We start from the raw sequence: 16,343 nt of genomic DNA, 5'->3' as shown, positions 1-16,343 counted from the left end.
ACCACACATGGCATCCATTACGAAAGGTAAGATTAGACTCATACCTGCCGTAACTCCAGCGTCCTGAGTCCCTGGAATCTCGTCGCTAGCACTACCAGGAGTCACTGCATACACCCGAGCCTGAACTAGTTGCCTCTGATTAGTCCTACCACCGCGATGACCACCCTGATTTCCTTGGGTCCAATTAGGGCACTCACGAGCAAAGTGTCCTGTCTGACCACACTCAAAGCACTGGTTCCAACCCTGACGACACTCGCCCTCGTGGGCTCTATTACATCTACCACAAACTGGAGCTCGGCCCCCAATACGTATACCGGAAGCTGCCTGCGCTCTGGCCCCGATCCTTTGCACAAACTTCTGTGGCGACCCGGAGCTGCTCCCTTCACCATCAACATTCAGTCGCTTCTTACCCGGAGGGGAATCTACCACAGCACCTCGCTCTCGCTCAGCAATTGAGGCCACATTGACCAACCTCTGAAAGTTCTGGATTTCCAAGCATGCGACCTGCCTGCGGATTTGAGGGCGCAACCCTTCTTGGAAACGTTCAGCCCGCATCTCTTCCGTAGCAATGAGGTGAGGAGCAAATCGCCCAAGCTCCATAAATTTCCTTGCATACTGCTCGACAGTCATGTCTCCTTGAACCAAATTATTGAAATCCCGAGCCAATTGCCGTCTCACCGAAACAGGAAAGAATCGATCATCAAATTCTTTCTTAAAACGCTGCCAAGACACAGCAGCCAAGGATCCCAACTCCATCTCTAAAAGTGACCGCTTGGTCTCCCACCAATTCGCCGCTTCACCTTGCAGCATATAACTCCCATATAATACCCTCTGGGCCTCAGTGCATCCACAGACTTCAAACGTTCTTTCCAGATCTTGAATCCACCTTCTAGCCCGTAATGGATCCTCTTCACCAGAAAAAGCAGGGGTCCTATGCGCTAAGAAGCGCTCATAGGTGCACCCGGCCTGCATCGCCCTGAACTGCTCTCCTTGCTGTGGACGAAAATTCTGCTGAAGAAACTCCGTCATCCTATTCAACGCCCTCGCCATGGCATAATTTCCATCACCCCTCGGTAATTCATCCTCGGGCTCATTAGCTTGCCTTCTTGGTCGTACCATTTTCCTGCCATAGCGTAACCCTTAACCCCACTATCAGCTTAAAACAAACTAAAAAAATATAATTATAGTAAAATAAATTAAAATACAACCATATCACATAAAACAAAATAAAATAAAACCAACAAAATAAAATATCATAAGATAAAAGGAATAAAACAAATGAAATAGTACACAAGAAAATAATTAAAACAAGAAAAATTGCCTGCCATATAATAAAATAACTAAATAAACTAAAATAACAAAAATAAGATAAATAACAAACAATTAACGTACAATTAAAATAAATAAATTAAATTAAAATAATGTACTCCCAACAAAACAATTTCAAATCAAATTTTAAAATTTTCTGGTACTACACCTATGGGACATGTGGTTTTACCCAGAGCCGAACTGCTCTGATACCACCTGTGGCGCCCCCAATCCCCCTTATATAAATACACAGGGAATGAGACGCCAGGATGGTGACAACACGGTCACACATCCCAACGAAGTGCCAGTGTGTGTACATGCAACAGTGTACAAATATAATAACGCAGCGGATAGTCAACTAAGTACCAGAATTTAAATACAAATATTTAAAACAATTTATCTTTAAAAAATTATACAGTCATCCCAAATATAATACAAAAGGTGAATACATAAACTGATAAAAACACATAACTCACTAAACAGGAGCAATCCCAGATCACTCCTCCAACGGAGCCAAGCTAAGGCTCATCATCACCATCTGCATCAAAATCTGCGATACCATAAAATGGTACCACAGGTAAGTATAAACCAAACAACTCTCGGGATAAAAATACATTAATGCGACCAACAATATAGCAAAATACATTTAGCCATAAAATATCATTTTTTTTCCCAGAAAAATGATTATTTCCAACACACGCCAAAAATCCCAATTTGGCCCAAAATAACCGTAAAACATTTTCCCATAAAATGATTCACACAAACAATCCAATTATCGGACACTGTAGGCGGGAATCGCAGGCGGGACTCTACCACCGTCCCTGCTTACCACCATCCCTACCGCGTGCACCGTAGGCGGGAATCACAGGCGGGACACAACCACCATCCCTGCTTACCACCATCCCTAACGCGTGCACCGTAGGCGGGAATCACAGGCGGGACTCTACCACCATCCCTGCTTACCACCATCCCTACAGTTCCTTTACACACAATAAATACTTAACAGAGCACTGTAGGCGGGAATCACAGGCGGGACACAACCACCATCCCTGCTTACCACCATCCCTACAGTCTCTTTTCCTTTTACTCACATGAAAATCCAAATCCAATAAATACATAAACATGTATGCAATACACGAAAACCCAGTTTTCTTTACAAACATGATCATGCATGCAATATGCGATGTACGTGAACAAATCATAACCAACAACCACAATTCACAATGCAAACAAACACAACTCCGTCCACAATCCATCCGACCCCCGAAACTCCTCGGACTCAGTCCGGCAAAACAACCCAATTCACAGATAATATGCGTTAGTGCAAAAATATATTTAAATCACGAAAGTTCTTTAAGGAAAATACTTACAGTGCAATATAATAATTTCCGGAGGATCTCGAAGTTGCAAGCGGTGATTTCTGAGCAACACCACAGTGTAAAATACACTGTGGCCGTGGGTCACATTTACCAACCTTTCAACGAGGACAAACGAAGACCCAAGATTGATAGGGTAGGGCCTAGGAAGGTCGGTGAAGCCAATGGTGGTGGTGGTTTGCCGTGGGTGGCGGCGGAATGGGCGGTAGAAGACCAAAATGCCCAAATCGGAAATGTAGTTGGTGGAGCTTCACCGGTGACGGATCGGAGGTGGGGTTGGGTCCAATGGGTTGCCAAGAGGTCGGGGATGAAGTGGTAGGAAGATGGTGGCCAATGGTGGTGCGACGGCGGCGCAACGGCGGAAGGAGTGCCGCGGCTTCGAAGAGCTACTGGTGGTTAACGGCGGCACGGATGGAGGTGAGATTGGTGGGGTGAGGTCGCCGGCGGCTGGGGAAGCTAATGGGCTGGGCGGTGAGGGCCACCGCCGGCTCACGGCGGCGCTGGCGTGAAGGTGGCCCGCGGCTTCGTGGGGGGCGTGTGGGCTACCGGCGGCGAGGTAGGGGCTGAGGTTTGGGAGGTGAGGTCGCCGGAGGGAGGGGGAGCTGGTCGGCTGGGCGGTGTCGCGCACGGCGGCGCGACGGCGGCGCTGGGAGGAGACGAAGGAAACGGGCGGAGGAGAGGAGAGAGAGAGCTCGCGCGGGAAGGAGAGGAAAATAAGGAAGAAAAGAAAAGAAAGAAAAGAAAAAGGAAGGAAAGAAAAAATGGAGGAAAAGAAATGAGGTCCAATCCTCATAACTTGGGTCACAAAAAAGATCCAACGGAGACGATTTTAAAACCACAAGTTAAATAAAATAATTTAAACGTAATGGTAAAGTCAAATTGAAATAATTAAATCCCACAGTAATTAATTTAAATATTAAAAGCAATTTAAATGCATAACAATAAATAAATATTTAGAAAGCACATAAAATTAATTTTCACCAAATTAAAATCATAGAAATAAACTTACTAAAAATTCAACAAATTTTAAAATAAGAGGATAAATTTTTGAACAATCAAAAATAATCCTTCAGTAAAAATACACTGAAATACGGGGCGTTACAAATATAACATCAAAGAAGATTAAAAATTAAAATTAAAAAACGATAGAAATATTCAATAATATTTTTCGTTACAAATATTAAAAATAAAATACAAAATTTGATAGAATGTAGTAAACAACAGTCAGATGATAACGTTATCCGCAAAAGTCGAACTCCGTACCTCCTCAGTCAAGGTATCAACCTTGTCGTTGAGGATAGTTACACGATGGGTGAGTTCGGCAACAGACGCCGATATAGCCTCGAGCGATCGATCGATCTTATGATCGATATGCGCAGTCAGCTGTGAGATGACCACATCAACCCAAGCAGGCCGCACATCTCCTGCAGATGTACTCGGCGTATGCTGACTACTACTCCCGACATGACCTAGCTCAGGCTGCATCGGAGGAACTAGATCCTCTACAGGGGTGGCTGACGTCCCCTCGCCTGTCTAATGCTACGTCGATGCGTGGTCATGTCGAGGGAGCTCATTTGATCTTTGACCCGCTCCTCTGGCTGGGTCGGCACTCCCCGTGCAAGTAATAGTCGGCTGATTAGGACACCATATGGGAGATTATCTGTGGAGACGATGCTCGCCTCGTAACGAATCCTCTCAAAGATGTGCAATGGCAAATCTATAGGATCTCCACGTGCCACTCGTATCAAAAATTGTGCCCGAAGCCGACTAAATGTAGTTTTATGAGCCACAGGATCGACATTTGTTGCAACAATAAGGTGCAACATACGGAAGAAATACAGCAGATGGTTCTGGTTGAAGGCGTTCTTCCGCTCGATCTGCATGCGGTCCCTCCCGGTGAGGATGTAGAAATCCTCGTCTCGGTCATCATCCCGAGCCTCGACGCCAGTATCCTCAGCCTCTGACTGGCCTGCATCTCTGGCTGATGCTGGCTCAAATAGGTGACCAGTAGATGATGTAGAAGTGCCTACATCCTCACGGGGTGTCGAGTGTGCAAATGTCTCAACTCCTCGACGAATCCCGAGGTGCTCGCCGATGACTTCTGCTGATACCTCAATGGAAACACCGCGTACAGTCACGGTGTGAGAGGATGCATCCTGAGGCATGTCACACATCCCATATAGAATTCTTGAACCATTGAGGGGTATACATTCCCCCTCAATGTGCAGATATTTTCCCAACCTCTACTAAGGAAAACATCTCTCAGGTTCGTCTGCTGCCAACAGAGTTCGTCGAACTCATTAATTAAGACCTCTCGCTCTACCATAACAGTACGAGCTCCGATAAGGGCAGTGTCCGACGTGGCTCCTTCCCTCCCTCGTTTCCTAGTATGCAGTGGAAGAGCCATATCCTGAAAATAGAAAAGGAAACAAAATTATTTACAATAATACATTTTTTTGTATTAATTTTAAGCTGCTCTGCAGTAACGTTCGGACGTTTATTTATACGTTCGTACGTAAAATAATGTAAATAAATTTACGTTCGAACGTAAAACAAATACGTTCAAATGTAAAAATGTACGTTCGAACATAAGCAATAAATAAATATTGGCTGACGTACGTCCGGACGTTAAAACAAATACATTCGAACGTATTTGTTTTACGTGTGAACGTAAATATGAACGTCCGAACGTCGAAGTATGAATAATGTAGAAAATCACTACGTTCGGATGTTATAATTAAACGTCCGACCGTATGTGATTTACGTGCGAAAGTAAAATATTCACGTTCGAACGTATGTCGTTTAATAATATTTAAAAAGTAGTACGTCCTAAAGTAGACATTAAACGTTTAGACCAAAAATTGATGAATATGACGTCCGAATGTAAGACAATTAACGTTCGAACGTGGAAGCCGTAACGGCTCTGTAATTTAAACGTCGTACGTTCGAATGTCTTGGTGAAACGTTCGAATGTTTTGACGCAGAATGGCTGAGTCGACTCAGCCATTATTGAAATCTCAAAAATTTCTCTACAAGGTTCTAAATTCCGAAATGTCACCGTGGAAATGAAGTATACACTTCAAGAAACATTTCTACGGTGACTATTCGGTCAATGACTGGTCGTGGTGGCCGGAAAATGAAGTTGAAAATCCGGTAACCATTTATCCTGTTTTAAACAAAACTCAATCCAAATCTCAATCCAAATCTCAATAAAATACATGTTATTTGAATAAAAGATGAATGCCTAACTTTTAGTGACGGTTGTGGCGGAGTTGACGGCAGCGGTGACGGAGGCGTGGCGGCGTGCAACGGAGTAGACGATGGATACGTTTTGGAAATGTCGTTTCGACGTTCGGTTTTGGCCTTATATACACAGAACGTTCAAACGTACTTATTATTACGTTCGAACGTTTTTCAATTTAATTTCCAAAATTTTATCTATAATATATTATATTATAAATGTTTATGTTATATATTAGGATGTTATATAATATTATTGACAATTAGATTATTGGTTTTTTTGTGAGTGCTTGTTATATTTCTAAAGTTTAGCAATATGTTTATACATGTTGTGATTTTATGCTTACTCTTGAAATAATTGTGATTATTGTTTGTGAATTTTGTGAATAGTTTATGAGTTTATAGTGTTTATTGATGAATTAATAAGTAACAATTTAATATATATTATTGATTTATATATATGGTATAGTTTATATATTATATACATTTATGTTCTCATTTAAAGTATTATTCTATCATACTATACAATATAGTATATAGTTATAGATATATAAAATGTAGTATATATATTATAGTATAAGTTAGTATATAATAAAGAATTTAATAAGTAACAATTTAATATATATTATTGATTTATATATATGGTATAGTTTATATATTAGTTACATTTATGTTCTCATTTAAAGTATTATTCTATCATACTATACAATATAGTATATAGTTATAGATATATAAAATGTAGTATATATATTATAGTATAAGTTAGTATATAATAAAGAATTTAATAAGTAACAATTTAATATATATTATTGATTTATATATATGGTATAATTTATATATTATATACATTAATATTCTCATTTAAAGTATTATGCTATCATACTATACAATGTAGTATATAGTTTATAGATATATAAAATGTAGTATATATATTATAGTATAAGTTAGTATATAATAAAGAATTTAATAAGTAACAATTTAATATATATTATTGATTTATATATATGGTATAGTTTATATATTAGTTACATTTATGTTCTCATTTAAAGTATTATGCTATCATACTATTAAATGTAGTATATAGTTATAGATATATAAAATGTAGTATATATATTATAGTATAAGTTAGTATATAATAAAGAATTTAATAAGTAACAATTTAATATATATTATTGATTTATATATATGGTATAGTTTATATATTATATACATTTATGTTCTCATTTAAAATATTATGCTATCATACTATACAATGTAGTATATAGTTATAAATATATAAAATGTAGTATATATATTATAGTATAAGTTAGTATATAATAAAGAATTTAATAAGTAACAATTTAATATATATTATTGATTTATATATATGGTATAGTTTATATATTAGTTACATTTATGTTCTCATTTAAAGTATTATGCTATCATACGATACAATGTAGTATATAATTATAGATATATAAAATGTAGTATATATATTATATTATAAGTTAGTATAGTAGGAATCGTACGTTCGAACGTTTCAAGTTAACGTTCGAACGTTAAACTAAGAGGCGGGAAATTTACCGCTCGATTAAGGTATCTGTGTGATTTTTCAGACGTTCGGACGTTTATACTATACGTTCGAACATTATTTGATGAAAATCACCAGAAAATTATGTACATCTGAACACCAAATCTGTTAACGTTCGAACGTTAGTTAAATTAGTGCGGGAAATTTTCCGCTCAAATATGGTAACACTTTGATGAAATGTACGTTCGGACGTTTAAGTTAAATGTTTGAACGTTCATCTGTAAATCTACGAACGTTCGAACGAAAAATTGTGATACATTCGAACATATATGAGGAAAGTGCGGGAATTTTCCCGCTAGATTTTATGTTATATCATAAGAAGGGTACATTCGAACGTGTACTGTAAACGTCCGAACGTTCTGGGTGGGAATAATTTTAGAATATAACGTTTGGATGTACAACTTAAACGTTCAAACGTTTAAACTAATAATTTTAGAACTTAATCAATACGCGCACGGGAGGAAGCAGATCATTTCTTCTTCTCCCGTGCACGCAACAGAGAGAGAGGGTCCTGCAGGAGAGAGAGAGAGAGAGAGAGAGGGTTAGAGTGAGAGAGAGTTGAGTTAGAGAGTGAGAGAGAGTTGAGTTTTGGTAAGAAAAAATTTTTATTTCTTGTTTTTATTTGAATTTTATGATATTTATAGAATGTGTTTTTGTTATAGAATATTTCTAATAAGTTAGTGTTGTATTTTTTTGAATGATTGCTTGTTTTGGAAAGTTGGAAGATTTTGATTTGTAAGAGGATATTGTGAGTGTTAGGTATATTTCTAAACTTTATCAATATGTTGTTGTGATTTTATGCTTACTCTTGAAATATTGTGATTATTGTTTGTATAGTTTGTAAATAGTTTGTGAGTTATTGTAAATATGTTGTGATATGAATTTGAAATATTGTGTTTATTATTAGAAATATATTGTCATTAGGCTTTGTTAATACATGTTTATTGCTTACTCAAGTTTAGAAATATGTTAATACATGTGGCATGTTATTTTGTGAATATATTGTGAGTTATTGTGAATATATTGTGATATGGATTTTAAATATTTAAATTATTATTTGTGAATGACGTTTGAATATGTTTACATTGTTACAAATATATTGTCCTTAAGCTTTGTTAATACATGTGGCATGTTATTTTATGCTTACAATTGAAATATTGTTATTTTTATTTGTATAGTTTGTAAATAGTTTGTGAGTTATTGTGAATATGTTGTGATATGGATTTGAAAAATTGTGATAATAATATTTCAAATTAAGTAATAACAAATAAAAGTAACTCTTTAAGAATTATAATAATTAAAATTATTGTATAACCATTGAAATTTAAGTATGATAATTAAATATTTATAATAATATTTGAAATTAAGTAATAACAAATAAAAGTAACTCTTTAAGAATTATAATATTTAAAATTATATTATACTTCTTTTACAATTTAAGTATAACAATTAAAATTATATTTTAAGAATGATAATAATTAAAATTATAATATAACCTTTAAAATACTCTTCAATAAAAAAGTCTTGAACCTACTAAATAAGTAGAGTTTGAATATGTAAATATACTTATTTATTATAAACATAAGAGAAAGAAAATAAGGATCAAATAGATTCTTATATAAAAGTTATATACTTATTGTCTATATAAGTAAATAACTCACTCAATTAAGTATAACAATTAAGATTATAATTGTGGAATGATAATATTTAAAATTATATAATAACCTTTAAACTTATATATAACAATTATAATCTCTAAATTTTAGTCTAATTGCTTGACTGTCATAGTCTCTTCGGCCTTGAGAGTTGCCAAGGTCGAACAGTTTGTAACGGTTAAGTAATTAGACTAAAATTTAAACATTTCTTCAAGATCATTCTCCCTCGTTGTGTACAAGACACGAAACGTAGGGTCACATAATCTTCCATCCTTCTTTAGTTTAACAGTATAACACTACTTGAAGGTGACATTGTTAATTTAAACAACATGGAGATATTGTTGTATGATTTTTTGCTAGATGCGTGTGACATTGCATAAACACCCTTAGACCCGTTTGGGAATCAGTGTACATTTATGTGTCCGTTGATTCCTGAATTGTCCAGTGTGGACAGTTTGAGATTATATTATCTATATTGCACATTTTTGTTACTCGCTACTTTCCACGTTTAATATGAAGTTTCAGTGTCTTCTTCTACTGTTCGTAGGGTCACAATCCCGATATTTGAACATGTATACTTGGAGAATTATGGGGAGGTGCTGCCGAAATTTCTACTAACGTGGAAATTAGTATAGTGACGAGATTTGTGCAATATAGAGAATATAATCTCGAATGGGATAGGACCAACTACCTTATCAAAAAAGTAATGAGAATTGGAGCATGAGATGTATGTGAATTTTCAATGTACGTGTTATTAATATATAGATATTTTTAGAAATGGACAAAAATTGGATGCGTCTGGACGATAGACTTGGAAAGGATTACGTACCCTATGCATGTGGAGTAAGAACTTTCATTGATTTTGCACGGGCCTCTGCTGATAGTCGTGGTTACATTAAGTGTCCATGTCGAGGGTGTAAAAATTTGTGTGCAATAGGATTGGATGAAGTAGAGCGTCATATATTTGTGAACGGTATGGATCTGGGGTATACGCGATGGGTAATGCATGGTGAGCCGTATGAAGGGTCAGCAGATATATTGGTCGATCATCACAATTATTTGCGGCACATGCATGATGATTATGAGCATGATGAGATAGAGGAGATGTTGGGTGACATTGGAGCTGGGATGTTTATCGATGAGGTTAACGACAATGCCTCAAGTGGTGGATCAGGGATTGATTGTGAAAATTTTCCTTCACTGTGGGAAGATGCAAAGCGCGAGCTTTACCCAGGTTGTACAAAACATTCCAAAATGTCGTTTATTGTGTGGTTGCTTCACATTAAATCATTGTGTGGGATGTTGACGAAAGCAATAAACATGGTATTAGACTTATTTAACGAGGTGCTTCTCGAAGGGTCTGCATTGCCCAAGAACTTTTATGAAGCGAAACAGTTGAGAAAGGGATTAGGATTTGAGTACAAGTCCATACATGCATGCAAGAATGATTGTATATTGTTCTGGAAGGAGAACGAGGAGAAACAAGCATGTCCTGTATGTGGAGAGTCGAGGTGGAAAGGTAAGAAAAACGTGCCGGTTAAGGTGTTGCGGTATTTTTCCTTGAAACCTAGGTTGCAAAGACTATATATGTGTAAGAAAACAGCTCATGATATAAGGTGGCACGAGGAGAAAAGAGTTAAGAATGACGGGTATATGAGGCATCCAACTGATTCACTTGCGTGGCAGTCTTTCGATAATCAGTATCCAGAGTTCAGGTTAGAAGCTCGGAATGTGCGCCTATGACTCACAACCGATGGATTCAACCCTTTTGGGAATATGAGTACAAGTTATAGCACTTGGCCCGTGGTATTGATTCCGTACAATCTTCCACCATGGAGGTGCATGAAGGCGCCAAACTTTTTGTTAACTTTACTCATCCCTGGCCCTAGATCACCTGGGAATGATATTGACGTATTCATGCAGCCGTTGATTGAAGAGCTGAAAGAGTTATGGGAAACAGGGGTTAGAACTTATGATGCATCTAAGTCGACATATTTTCAGATGCATGCTGCGGTAATGTGGACCATAAATGATTTTTCGGCGTATGGGAATCTTTCCGGCTGGAGTACGAAAGGGAAGTTAGCGTGTCCGACGTGTAATAAAGAAACTGCTAGTGAGTGGCTAAAATTTTCTCAGAAGTTGTGTTTCATGGGTCATCGACGTTATTTACCAGCAAATCATGCATGGAGAAGAGAATGTGCCAAGTTTGATGGGAGAGTAGAGGATAAGATTGCACCAAAAGAGTTGTCTGGAGAAGAGATAGTGGAACAGCTGCAACATGTTAGAGCGAACAATTTTGGCAAAGGTCGGGAAAAGAACAAGAGAAAACGAGCCGTACCAGAATTAAATTGAACAAAGCGTAGTATTTTTTTTTACTTGTCGTATTGGTCGTCATACAAGTTGCGACATAGTTTGGATGTAATGCACATAGAGAAGAATATTTGTGATAATATATTAGGTACATTGATGAGTATTAACAAAAAGATGAAAGACACGATCAAGACGAGAAAAGATCTTGAGAGAATGAGAATTAAACATAATCTGCATTTGCGGGTGGAAGGCAACAGGGTGGTCATGCCGCATGCATGTTTTACGATGACGAGGGAGGAGAGGATGGATTTCTGCAAATGGTTGCAAGGTGTGAAGTTGCTAGATAGTTATGCTTCAAATATTGGTAGATGCGTGAGTCCTGATGATTGGAAAATCAGTGGATTGAAAAGTCATGATTGTCACGTATTTTTGCAGAAGTTATTACTTGTGGGAATTCGTGAGAAGCTGACATCTAATGTACGTGTCGCCATATCTGAACTATGTATGTTTTTCAAGGATTTGTGCGCTCGGGTAGTAAATCGAGATGTGTTGTCGAAATTGGAAGAAGACATTGCTACTATACTATGTAAATTCGAGCAGATCTTTCCACCATCATTTTTTGATGTCATGGTCCATTTAGCAATACATTTACCGCAAGAGATACTTCTGGGTGGACCGGTGCAGTTTCGTTGGATGTATCCAGTTGAAAGATATTTGGGTCGATTGAAGCGCACTGTTGGGAATAAAGCCAAAGCTGAGGGTTCAATAGCAGAGGCCTATATACACGATGAATGGTTAACATTTTGCTCTCTATATCTTCGTGGTGTTGAGACACGATTTAATCGTCAAGAGCGAAATGCTGATCTTGCTACTCCGCCTTCTTGTGAGCTATCAGTGTTTTCCTAGAATGTACGACCCTTGGGTGCACAAACAGGTTACGATTTAATTGATGGAGAGTTGGGTAAAGTTCGGTGGTATGTGCTAAATAACTGCCGAGAGATTGATGATTATCTTAGGTATGTCATTTCATTTCTTTGAATAATTATAGTTTTCTTTAAATTAATTAGAATTGTTGTGCTCAAAATATACTTCTTTTGCAACATGTTATAACAGTGACCACATGGACAAACTTAGGACGGAAGGCGTAGAAAATATAGAGGCAAGACACGGTAAACTGAAGATCACAATTCCTGATAATTCCACTGGAGGATTGGATGATAGTGCAGCAGCGCTTTCCTCCTCTATTGGCACAGTAGTTCGAGCTTATGCTCCATTTTATTTGCGCTCATGGCGAGATGTTTCGAATAAGATTAAAGAGCACATTCGAAGTCGTGTGCTGGTGAGTTTACTTTTCAGTACATTTTTTTCACCTAGATTAATATATTATATTTTTGACCTGATTCCCTTGTTAGGATGAATTCGACCTCGACTTTGGCCGTAGCGAGGATTTGAGAACCGTGAATGAGTTGATGGCTACACTATTCCGACGTCACAAAGGACGATGTCATGACCACTTCAAGAAGTTTGAGACGTTGGAAGAGGCTGCGCAGTCTCCTTTTCAGCAAATGAAGTTAGATGATTGGAGAAAGTGTTGTGATCTTTTCGCATCTCCAGATTATCAGGTATTTTACATTTATATCTTTTAATTATTTACATTCATATTCGTTTTATATATTATATGTATACATATTACAATTAATATGTTTAATATATTTTGTAGCACTTGAGTTCTACAAATGCATAGAATAGATCCATTCTGACTGTCCACCATCATGCCGGTTCAAGGTCATTCCACCGTCTTGCTGAAAAAATGGTAATTAAAAAATTATAGAATTCATTTATTTTCCTGATATTCTTTCTGATAAGTACTAACATTATCTTTTTAAAATTTCTAATATTGTCGCTTTGTTAGAAACGTGATGATCCTGAAAACTTTTCCCTCATTCATGTCTATGCTGCTGCTCACACTAATGAGCATAGTGAGTGGATGGATCCTGTCGCTGCAGATAATTATGTAAGCAGTGTTAATTTTGTTAAATAAATTATTTATATAACATTTTAATAGTTTATTTCTTATTTCTATTTCTTTTAATACGTTACTAATTATTTACGATCATTACCTTTTAAATTGCAGAGCAAAATGTTGGAAATGCAGTTGGCTTTTGAGGAATCCTCTCCTAGTGACATAGACATATTCACGCAAGTGCTCGGGCCACAGTCTAGTATGGCAAGAGGTTTGGGACGATCTATCAAGCATAAATGTTCATCCTCCTCAACCTCATCAGCTTCACAAATTAATAATCTTACGGTAGATTTAGAAGTTGTACGGCGTGAGAATGAGTATATGAGGTCGAGACAGCAAGAGTTAGAGTCTCTCTTAAAACGACAGTCTTATTTAGAGACGCGTTTGCAGGACCAACAGAGAGACCAGGAGGAAAGAATACGCAGTGAAGTGCAAGAGCAAGTGCAACAGGAGATGATGGTGCAAATGGAGCGTGTTATGTCGTCGCAACAGAATCCCCGTGGGCGAGGGAAAAAGAAGAAATAAATTTTATCAATATTTCTGACTAGTTTTAATATCTAATTTTGTGCTTTTATAAGACATTGTTACTTGTTAATTGGGTATGTAATATGATACAATTGATATTATGTTTTTAAATTTTATGAAATTAGTATTTCTGATCTGTACGTTCGAATGTAAATAAAAATCGTTCGAACGTTGGTTCACACTGTAACAAACGTTCGAACGTAAATACAATTGAATCGTTCGAACGTTAAACTATACGTTGGAACGTACTCACGCTAAAACGAACAAACCATTCGAACGGTAAAGCAACTAACGTTCGAACAAAGAACTTGCATTCGGACGCTCCTTCGTTTACATTCGAAATAACGTCCGAACATTAAACGCGCTACGTTTGAACATTTACGTTTACGTTCGAACAAATATTCAAACGTTTATTGTAATTAACGTTCGGACGCATTAACATTCGAACGTAAATATGATACGTTCGAACGATATCCAACGAATGTCAAATTCTCTCATTCGAACGCCAATCGGTCGGGTATAACGTCCTAACGTTTGATTTTACGTCCGAACGTGATTTTCTGTGACAGTTTATAACAGTCACAAAAAAGGAACGTTCGAACGTTGTACTGAACGGAACACTTCCAACTGTCACTAAAAATATTTTTTGTGACGCACTTTAGGTGACGGTCATGGTGACGGTTTCAAACCGTCACCAAATATGTTTAGTGACGGTTTGCCATTTTTTTGTGACAGTTTCATCTGTCACAAAACACACATTCTGTTGTAGTGAACTACCATGAAAAGAAATTTTAAGTGAGATCATTTCTAAAAGTAGAAATAATTAATGGCTTATCCTTTCCATTAACGTAATGCATGGTTTTGATCTATGGCCCCATTGAAGATGATTGATTATGAATGGCAGTATTCAAATTCATGGATAACCACCCTTTATAGATTATGATGCAGGTTACATACCGGATTTTTCTTGTTTTCATTCCCTAAGATCAAGACCAATTCTCTCATCGTGGAAAAATTCTTCTCATTAGTCATCATTCACTACTCTATACCGTATATTCTATGAAAAACACTCTTACATCCTATAAAAAATATCATTTATTATATGCATTATACTCTATGTCCAAAGCAATCAAGATCTTATTTTTATTTGAAAGCGAAATATTGTTGCGCGCAAGATAAAAAATTATAAATTTCGGCGAAAATTTCATCTTTCGCTATTTTTAGTTATAAGCTTGTTTATTAACATATTAATACACGTTTGATGTGGAAGTCTGATATTCAATTAGCATAAAATTTTATGTTTTTTTTTTTTTGAATTATATATAGTGGTTCCAAGGTAAGCCAAAAATAAATATTATATTTACACAATGATTTATAACCCAATAGAATTTTATTTAAAAATTTAAAAAAGATCATATGAAAATGCATAAAATGGAAGAGAACAAAATTAATATTGTTCATCACTGTTTATACCCGATAGACGCTTTTTATCATAGAATATATATATTTATATATATATATATATATGCCGTGTTATTCTTTTGACATAGAAGGTTGGAGTTTAACCTAGTTCTCCAATTTAGAAACCAGGCCCTATGCCATCTAGTCCAAAAAAACCTTCACCCGCGTTATTTGTATCTTAAGAAATGTTTTTTTCGTATAACGTCATTGGCATGCTATATTAATGATATTACTTGGATAATTACACTTGAGATATTACAAGTAACAAGACTCATGATTTGGTATAAGTCTTTTGACCGAGTAGAAATCTAATTACAGCTTGTCTCGATTCATAGGGGTATACATCATGATAAGGGATTTGAAATTTATCGGAATACCAGCCTCGTATTGCAACAATATAATGATAACCCAAGATCAATCACTAATCAGTACTTCACATCTCTCTTCATCAGCCTCACGAGCTAGAGCTTCATTTGCGTATGGATTTCTAGCTATCATTTCATACTAACTAAAAATAAGTAATTGAGTATAACTTGACCATTTTATACCTTAAATACAGAAGTTGTACAGTGCACATTGAAACTTAATTTTTGAATTAAGAAGACAAAAAAATCAATAGTTTAGTTGTCATATTGCAAAATGGCTAGTAATCTCGAGAGTGAGGCTTGGTTTGGAAACATAACTCATATCAACTCATATCAATTCATCATTATAATTTTTTTAAATCTCAACACAAAATATAATAAACAATTCAATTTTTTCAAATCTCAAAACAATAATAATAATAATAAATAATATTCTAATAATATTTTATCAACTCAACTCAACTCAACTCACTTCAACATCTAAACGCACCCTGAATCTTTACTAATGTG

The 16,343-nt window shown here is 36.4% G+C and overlaps 1 protein-coding gene across 2 annotated transcripts in view; it reads right to left on the bottom strand.

Annotated features, from left to right (window-relative positions):
• The window catches only part of LOC121234342 (probable cinnamyl alcohol dehydrogenase 1), a 34,038-nt gene that overhangs the window by 14,619 nt on the left and 3,076 nt on the right, over positions 1-16,343 (bottom strand). The window lies entirely within an intron of this gene.

Source organism: Juglans microcarpa x Juglans regia, chromosome 6D, assembly GCF_004785595.1.
Source record: "Juglans microcarpa x Juglans regia isolate MS1-56 chromosome 6D, Jm3101_v1.0, whole genome shotgun sequence".
Lineage (NCBI taxonomy): Eukaryota > Viridiplantae > Streptophyta > Magnoliopsida > Fagales > Juglandaceae > Juglans > Juglans microcarpa x Juglans regia.
The sequence above is the reverse complement of the archived record's forward strand: the minus strand, read 5'-3'. Positions and strand labels throughout refer to the sequence as shown.